A 9,333-nucleotide genomic window follows, 5' to 3' on the forward strand; every position below is an offset into this window, starting at 1 on the left:
AGCCATGTGAAAAACATCGTTCTGTCAGGCTTCACTTGCTCTCACAACCCCTCCAAAATAAATGATGATTGTGTCAAAAACAGGAAAATATGACACGAGCTAAATCAGATGAATGATTTTTCATGTTGTCATTTCACGTTTCTTTCTGTGCCTCTGGCTCATCCCAACGAGGTGCCGGAGCTCAGATTAGAGAACGTCCGTCCTGTCCCGGACTAAATCCTGCTGCAGTCTCTCAGCCGGGAAGCATGGCTGGGGGGGGGGGCTCAAGAGGAAGAGAGGCTTCTGTGGGTTTACCCAGCTCTGCTTTCATCCTCTCTGCTGTTGTTTTTAGGGATGGGCTGGTGGTCGTGTCTGGATCGGGGTCAAAGTGTCAAAAGGGGACGTCCGGTGGTGATAAGCATCTCTAGGCAGTCAATTGCAAACTTGATGATGGTACTGAGGCCGTTGCTGATGAGATAACATGAACACTCTGTATTCTGAATAAGGAAATTATTGGGAATCAACAAAAACATGTATAACAGCAGGTTTCCTTTGTGGTTCTGTCTTCAGGTCCATCCTTTATTTATTTGTTTACTTAAGAAGGTAAAGTGTCTGAAGGTATAATTGTTCTCAGCTCTGTGTCGTCCTCTAATCTTCCCTCAAGAAGCCGAGCTCACAACAGAGGGCATCGAGTCTCTTTAGAATCTAAGAAACCAGCAAGAGGGAGGCATCTGAAACATGTGGGCATTGTGGGAATGTCAGACAAAGGGTAACTGTGATGGCTGAAAAGTCTGGAATTGTCCATGCTTGTTTGGGAAGTTATGACCAAATGCACTTTCCCACAGAGCTTTGGTAAAAGCATTGTGAGTCTGTGGGTCTAGGACTCGTTTCAGTGTAGATGTGGGGAGTGGGAAGACGTGGCGATGTCAACCAAGCGCAGCTTGCTGAATAGTCATCAGTTGACATGCGGGGAAACACTTTTTCTTTCACTTCTTGGGCTCCTTCAGGCCATATCAAATTTGTTTCCCGTGTGATACGTGAAGCCTTTGGTCTGACACGAGTATCCGCGGCGTCCTGTAAGCTGTGCTTGAACCGGCTGACGGCTGCATAGTCGCAAAGTAAAAGAAGCGTGAAAGTCTGCCGAAAACATGACATATCGCTGTCATTAATAGCATTATCCTGCTGGACTATACTTATAATGCTGTTACACTGGCTGACAAGTGGAGGATTTAAAGAGAGCTCTATTCCTCTGCCAGACTCTTAAACATCTCATTTTCCATTAACATGAGACCCAGAGCAGCGTGTGTCACAGGAGGACATAAATCTTCTGTTTCCCTTCCCCCTACTGGCCCCTGCAAGTGCAGGCAAATACAATCCAGCTGAACAAGAGCGCAGCACTCACTAAAACTTGAGGACCTCATCATTCATCCAGTGCTAACTCCTCTCACCCGCCACCCCCCAAAGTTTTGACGCATTTTACATTTGGCCGTTTTTCTAATCACGCCACTAAAAAAAAGAAAAATCATGTCCACTCGCAAATCTTGGCGTTTTCCCCAGGAGAAAGACCAGATCCACCCCAGTGTTCCATCCAAAGACTTAGCAAAGCAGTCATTACCCGCTCCCAATGCAGAGGGCTTTCACAAGACGCAGTGATGGATGACTCCTCTCCTCCTCCTCGCCTCCTCCTCTCCTCCTGCTCTCCTCTTCCTCGCCTCCTGCTCTCCTCCGTGGCAGAAGTCAGCATGCTGCTCCTCCGAAGACCCTGCTGCCCGCTGTCTAATCTACTCCGCAGATGACATGCAATCAGTGAGGAAAGAGCCCATTTCGAGCACCATCCGCTGCTCTTAGATGTGTATCGGAGGCTGCCAAACGGCCATCCGGGGCCTTTCTTAATGGGTGTCTGGTCCTACCAGGGGGACATCAGACATACTAGAGAAGGTTGTTCCTGGTGGTCTATTTAAGACCAAACATTTCTAATTTTTAACTGGACTAAAGAAATCCTCAGAGGATGAGATGAAGATGGTGATGGTGGTGAGATTCAGGATATCTAAAGTTTCAGCTTTCCTGAATGTACCCGGTGCTGCTTATTTTGGCAGCAGATTCAGACCGCAGTCTTCTAGATAAAACAGATTAATAGGTTTTACTTTTAGTTACATAGTATCATGCTTTTATTTTTGTATTTTGCCTAATTAATTGCTTGAGCATCACTAAAGTGGAAATTAGGCCCAGATAGCACCAAACCCTGACGACCACAGCCTGAGGTCACAGTCGGTGTGTTTCGATTGCTGTCTTTATTTTACTTTTTTTGAATAATCACATAGTTTAAGGAAATAAATAAATAAACCTGAAGCAATTTTTTAATGTGAAAACTCATGGAGGAAAAAACCATGCAAACAAATGACCACATTCTTTTTCGATATTCCTCTTTAAATTGGCTCCTAATGCGTCTTGAAAGCTGCATTCGCCTGCTTTCTGCGGCTAAGTTTACTTTCCTTTCAGATGGATTTCTGCCATCCTGACCCAGTAACCAATGACTGCATACACACACATTATTTGGTCATTAGTTGTATTCTCATTAGTGTTGGACCCTGATTAGGGACGTGCTGATGGCTACCCACAGGGACGCAGTGGCCAGTCAATCTGATAGTCTTTAGAGTCGGAGGCTTCTGCTGAGGGGGTCGCATCGGACACTTCTGCCTCCCGCTGCAAATTTCCTCCCTCCCACCGGCGCACATGTCTTTCCCCCTGAGCAACAGCACCGACACCTCCCGCTGTCCTCTGTGGCAGGAAGCACGGCGAACACGGGCTGAGAGGTCAGGCGTCATCAGCTGTGTCGACACTCGCGTGTTCCAGCAGATATTCACATGCTCAGAAACAGAGAATTGTTCACTTGATCAGTTTCTTTGGTGGCAGACTCCACTCTCAAAGTATGAGCCCTGGGGCCCGGCCAGAACCCATCGGAGAACTTAAAGAAGACCGAGTGGGCAAACGTTAGTGTGAAAACAACCAGCACGGAGGTGATGAGGATGAGAAAACCCTGAAAGAGTCGCAGGTGCGGCAGGAAGGTATATTTCCATTCTTTCTTTCAGCTGTTATTGGACCGTCTCAACAGTCCACTGAGCTCACAAGTGAAAACACAAAGAAACAGAAACTACGGGGCGCTCACAAGGCCGAGTCCCGCTGAGAGATTTCCAAACCACTGCCTCTCCGGAGGAACATTTTTTTTATCATTCTCCAAGTGCCCATTAACTGTCGGTTCCCTTTCCATCCGGGTTCTGTTCCACGCTCCGGCACAGAGGGAGCTGCGGCCGAGCTGCCCACGTTATTCCGTGGAGGCCGTGCAGACAGAGCTGGAATCCTGAGAGACAGAAAGCAGGAAAGTCTCCCTCGCAGTGGAAGACATGTAGGTCAGAGAGAACCTAGGAGATGGAATAAACAGATGGTGCTCCCAATCTAATGTTGCCCCTCTGCTCTTTTAAATAAGGGTCCCAGAGACAAGGTCTCTTATTTCACCGCTCTGTCAGAGGGAGCATGTAGACGGCAAACACTCAGTGCTAAAGCTCGTCCCTCATTTACCTTCTGCCTTTTCCATCATGGCTTTGAACATCTGATGGCTGCAGAAATCTCCCCCAGCCCCCACTCCCACCCCCAATTAGAGTCTGATAACTAATCTATACCTCCAGGAAGTAAACGATTACACCCCCGGGAAGAAGTAGTGCAAACAGTGGCACTGTCATTGTTGAGGGCAGAAGGAGGGAGCATGAAATCGGTGGAGCGCAACATGGGTTTGCGGCCAACGTTTCGAATGAAAATGTTAAAATAGCGAATAGTTCTCAGTTCTATTTCTTTCTGGATGATCTGCACCTCCCAGGCTAAGTTATGCTCAACGGCCAGTGCAGCCAGAACCAGACCACAGACAAGGACACCACAACTGGAAACAGGAAGAACCACTGCAACCCTCCAGTCCCTCGTCTTTATTTATGTAGTTATTGTACCATGCTAAAACCACAAAATGAACACAATTATGCAAACTCGGTGCCACTACAGCTGCATTGTTTAAGTGCTACGTGAGAAGATGGGCCCCTGCACAGAATGGGTAATAATATGTTCAGCTCACTCATTTGTCCTTATTTTTCCGACCGTGGAACGTCATCCAAGAGCCAATCAATAGTTTAAGCGATCACTCAGAGACATTTCTTATCAAAGCTCGCTGCTCTGGGGCACAGCCTGGACCATCGTTTGTGCCTGGATAGATTAGTCCTGTCTTCCTTGGCTCTCCATCAAACTGTGGAGAGGAGGCGAGTTCAGCGTCCAACTGATCAGATCAAAGGAGAACCTCTCAAATAAGAGTGAAAATGTGTGCATTTGCATTTAAAAGGACATACAATCACAGCTTTAATGCTTTCCAACTGTTTTCAATACCATACTGTAGACAACTGTTTTAATGAGGAAATTAAAAAGAGCTATTAATATTTACAAGTATTGGAAGCATAAATGTTATAGCATCTTTACTGCACCACGAGAGTTTCAAGTTTTACTTTTACTGCAAAAACCGAGATTAAAACGAGCAATCGATTGATTACAGTCTTGATCCTTTGATGCCACCTAATCCGAGTCTTAGTGTGAGGATGTTGGAAGTAAAGCATCTGCATACGGAGAAGTTTGGGGCTCTAGTTGCTACTTGTGTGTGTGTGTGTGTGTGTGTGTGTGTGTGTGTGTGTGTGTGTGTGTGTGTGTGTGTGTGTGTGTGTGTGTGTGTGTGTTAAACCTCTGGCTCTGCCTCTCGGTGTGTTTCTGTGACGTCTCTGAAGGAACTCTGTGAAAAGGAGCATTGTGCAGAGGGAGTGCTGTTTCCCTGGTGGCTAAAGCTCGTAAGCCCCTCTCCTCCACATGGGGCCTTCACAGGAGGACCTGAGCCGGTCTAGAAGGCACCAGAGATTACTCCATCTGAGACAATAGCAGAAGAAAATTACACTTGTTACCCGGGGAGAATATGACCGTTATAGCAAATATGCGACATGATTAAAAAGAGAAGGATTTTTTTAAAAAGCAACAATGAACAGAGACATAAAACATTCTAGGTAGAAATAATAACTTTGATCTTTTATTAATTACAGAGGGGTGGAGCCGTGGAAAGGTGTAAGGCACTGTAGCTGTCTCTTGTTTTATTTGATGATGGTATTGCTAAATCGAATTTATCCCTACAAATTAAATGGAGCTAGTCATGAACTTGTTTATGAATCTTGTCAAAAGATACTTTTTTCCTTAACCAGCCATGTTTGTCTAACCAGCAGCTCATTTCCTCTGGCATTTTATGTTGTGTCCACTTTGCAAAGTTTGGGGCATCACATGACTTCCTGTCATCTGCGACCGGTTGAGTTTGTCATTCAGTTTTGGCATTTGCTGCTATATTCATTTGCCCGTGTTGCACCAACCACAACATAGCGTGCGCTCACATCGGAGCTGTTTGTTGGGATCAGACCTCCTTTCCTTGGATAGTTCACCAAGCTAAGTACTGCCCTCACATGAGGGTTTAAAAAAGAACCAAAAGTGACTGAAGGTGTTGAATTGTTCATTCCCTATCGAAACAAGTCCTCTTGCCTACCCTGATGTGAAAGTGGCCTCAGTCCTGATCAGGGTCATGTTCATGTCTGGGTTGTAGGAGGAAACTCGACAACACCCACACAGGCAATGGGAGAACACTCAAACTCCACATGCAAAGACCCGGAGGTGAGCTCGCCTCACATATGGAATACATGTGTTTTAAAAGCCTTCCAGGCACCCACATTAGCTGCGCACCAGTAACCTGCTTAGACAAAGCTGATGCTGCTAGATAGACCAGTCATGTTGAAAGATGAGGTGTGCTTAGGTCTAAAACCATGAGGCCATCCTCCCAATGTCAGAGTGTGAGAGAGAGGACATTTATACGTAATGCTGCTACTGTGGGGACGATTGTATGGAGCTGAACAACTATATGTGGACACGCTCTTATCCACTCATACATCATCTTGTCACAGCAGCAATCTAAATTTTATCCTCCTTCTAATCGCAAGTGCCCTGTAAATAGGAAGAAGGGCTGTCAGGGATGAGTTAAAGGAGGCGAGACGTTGATACGACGGCCCGCTAAGGTCAGACGTAGCGGGCCGCGTGACCGAGTGGGTTTGTTTCCAGCTGTGTCGAAGTTTCCTTCACAACATTAAGTGCGTCGCCCGTCTTTGTCACGTCTGCGGCTTGTATGAGGATAAATTCAGTGCGGTTGTCACCCTGGTTACGCTGTGTGAGGATTGATGGTCTTCAGAGGCCGGCGATCCATCACCATTGCAACGGGATTTCAGGAATCTGTTCCCGATCACACCACATGGCAGGGGCCCGCGCAGTAATGACCCCTCAGCGCGACACCACAGGAAATCGATACCGGGCACTCAAGGTCAATGTACTGTTGGAAAACTACTTAAGCTCTGACAAATGCAGGAGCCGCCTGTGGAGGAGACAGGGCACTGACAGCTCCGCTTCCTCCACTGGCCATTCATAAAATTACACCACATTACACGCCGCTGACATCGCTCAAATGAAGGGAGGAAGTGCCTTTCAGGCATTATCATAGTTTATTTTTCCTATAATGCAGAACGTCAGATGGTGGAGTTAGTGCCAGCCTGGTTAGAATCATCTGACCAGTGTGGGCTCAATATTAGTTCAATATTTGTTTGCTCTACACATTTATTTGGCCCTCGAGTCCCAGTGAGTGGACCCATCGGGGACCACGACAATGGCACCAACAACCAGGGATATTTTAAAGAAATTCAAATATGTGGTCAGTTCCAACCAGAGGAAGTGTCCCACCTATCTTAGCACCATGGGATACATGGTGATCCATCAAAGTATCTGAGGTCAAACCCAAGAAATGTTCTCTATGTCACTTGTTCACAACTTTTGAGTTTATACTGCTAACAACTACACAAACGAGCATAGATGTAGATCTACATCTGCCAAATAAGCCACGTGTTACATTTTACGTGTTACAACTCCAAACCCAACCTTTTGGGTCACATGTAAGCTGATTTATAAAGGGGCGCACCGCTTCCTCCCACTGCTGTCGGACCCACACAAATGTACATCCTACACGGAAAAACTCCTTTTCTTCATCCTACGCACAACAAAAAAAGGAACATAAATTGTAATGTAAATCATGCTTACACGCGTGAATTTGCTGCTGCTTGTTTGTGTGTTACGTCTGTCTGTTATAAACTGTATGCCAGGAATTAACAGAGTGAAATTTGGGCGAATTACTAGGTTTGTCTCCACTCTGGCAGCTACCAGGAAGCCACAACCCTCGGAGCGGTGTCAGCTATCCCTGCTTTTTCCAACGATCTTTTTAGATTGCCCTCTTTTGCGTCATGTTTGCATTAGATTTCCAGCCACCAGAGTAACAAAAATCCATCACTGTTTACTTCTGGTTGGATCTTTTTTTGTTTTTACTTTATTTACTGAATTGAGGCGCGACTCCGAGAGGCAGCCTTTCCTTTTTAGGAACTCACACATTCCATTCAGGCAAATACATCCAGTAAACTTAATCTACAGCATGAGGACATTTAGCAACTTTTTACACTGCTTTTAGTAAAGAAACTCTAAAGTCCTTTACTTGAAAAATGTATTTTAAATTGACTGTAGAGCTCAACAGTTGACATGCCACCATGCCTCAAGTTATTTCCTTTGGGGTTATGAATACCATCAAAATTCTGCATTCTGAAAGGCAGGAACAGGTTTTCATAAGAAGACCCAAAAAAGTCCAGGTTCATAGAGGAGAAGAGAACAGCCCTTTCTTGTCAGACAGCAAAACCACAACAAAGGCATTTCGGGTAAGAACTTTCTCGTTCTCGTTACAAGACTTCCTCTGAGAGAAGCAGCCTGGTAGACAAACACCACAGCTAATGTTGATTGTGCTACAGTGGAGCACCGCTGAAGTCGTTTTACGAGCCTCAAAGGCCTCGGACAAACCGTGCATTAGCTCTAGTTCGGGACGTGTTTGAACATGAAAAATTAGCAAGGCCCTCAGACAGTGGTCATTATGTGGTCGCCACTAGGCTTTTCCATCATAACCAGGCCAAATGGGACATGATGCTGGGCCAAAGTGGAACTTCCCTCAAGCATGGTCAACAGAGTCCACAAATAATAAGGACAAGAAGACAAGGGACATACTGAGGGACATAAACTGATAAATGTACCTGCACAATTATGTTAGCATGCAGTATAATGTAAAATGAATAAACTTATTAGGGTACAAACCCTCATGGTATATTACATGTCCAAGAAATGTCCAAAAAGTACCTTTTTCAAGGTAGTTAACCATTAGTTGCTGCAGTCAGCTGTGTATGCTCACATAAAACACACGGCACATCTTTTTCTTGCTGCTCAAAGTGATTCCTAATCCTAAGAATTAGTACTTAGACTGAGATTTCAGACCTACAGTTATGTCAGTTTTGTGTGTATTCAGACCATGATGTCAGCGCTGCCGCAGAGGTTTATATGAAGTCATTGTTTCCAGGCCACCACAAACGGCTTTCTCATGCGCTTTTAGTGTACGTAGCTCATCCTTTAGCTCAACCTCGCATGGCCCCTGACTGACCAGAGCCTCAAGGGCTTCAGTGGTTGTTTCAGAGGAAGCAGACACCAAAAGTCCAGGGGAAGGAAAGTATATTAAGTGAGTAAGAGAACATATAATGGGAAAAACAAGAAGGAGGCTTGGACAGGGAGGGATGGAGGGCGTTGTTTGTGGTCTACTCTTGTTACCGTAACCACAATGCTAAAATCTCTCATCATTGTGGCTTCTCTGTCATGACAGTGGTCAGAAGACATGGAGATGATGCCAGAAGACACAGTCTACTCCACATGGCCCATGTCAACCCCACTCTTAGCACTGTTAGCAACATCTATACACAGACGTCCATAAACATGCACCGCCGACACAAGCTGGCATTCTCAGGATTAGGAAGTCTGCGCACGCAGTTGCTAACTTGACCCCTGGTTGAGGGATCCAACGTTTTGACCATTGATTGAATATGCAAACACACCCACCGCTGGGAAAAAACCAAGATGGCCGCTGCGTGAAATGGCCAAACACTTTGTGGAGGCTCTCATTGTTCCTGGTTCCAACGGTAAACCCGACATGAATGGTTCCAGGATCAAGTGTGCCTTTGATCTTTTGGTGTTCACCATGCAGTGATGCCCTACTGTCAAGTTTCCATGTAGCCACACAGAAGTCTGGTTCACATGAGCACATGAACATGGCTCTCCACATGCATCACAGCCCTACTTGAGATAAGTTCAGGCACTCTGTGTATTTTCCTGATATTTGAG

This window comes from Takifugu rubripes, chromosome 13 (genome assembly GCF_901000725.2).
Source record: "Takifugu rubripes chromosome 13, fTakRub1.2, whole genome shotgun sequence".
Lineage (NCBI taxonomy): Eukaryota > Metazoa > Chordata > Actinopteri > Tetraodontiformes > Tetraodontidae > Takifugu > Takifugu rubripes.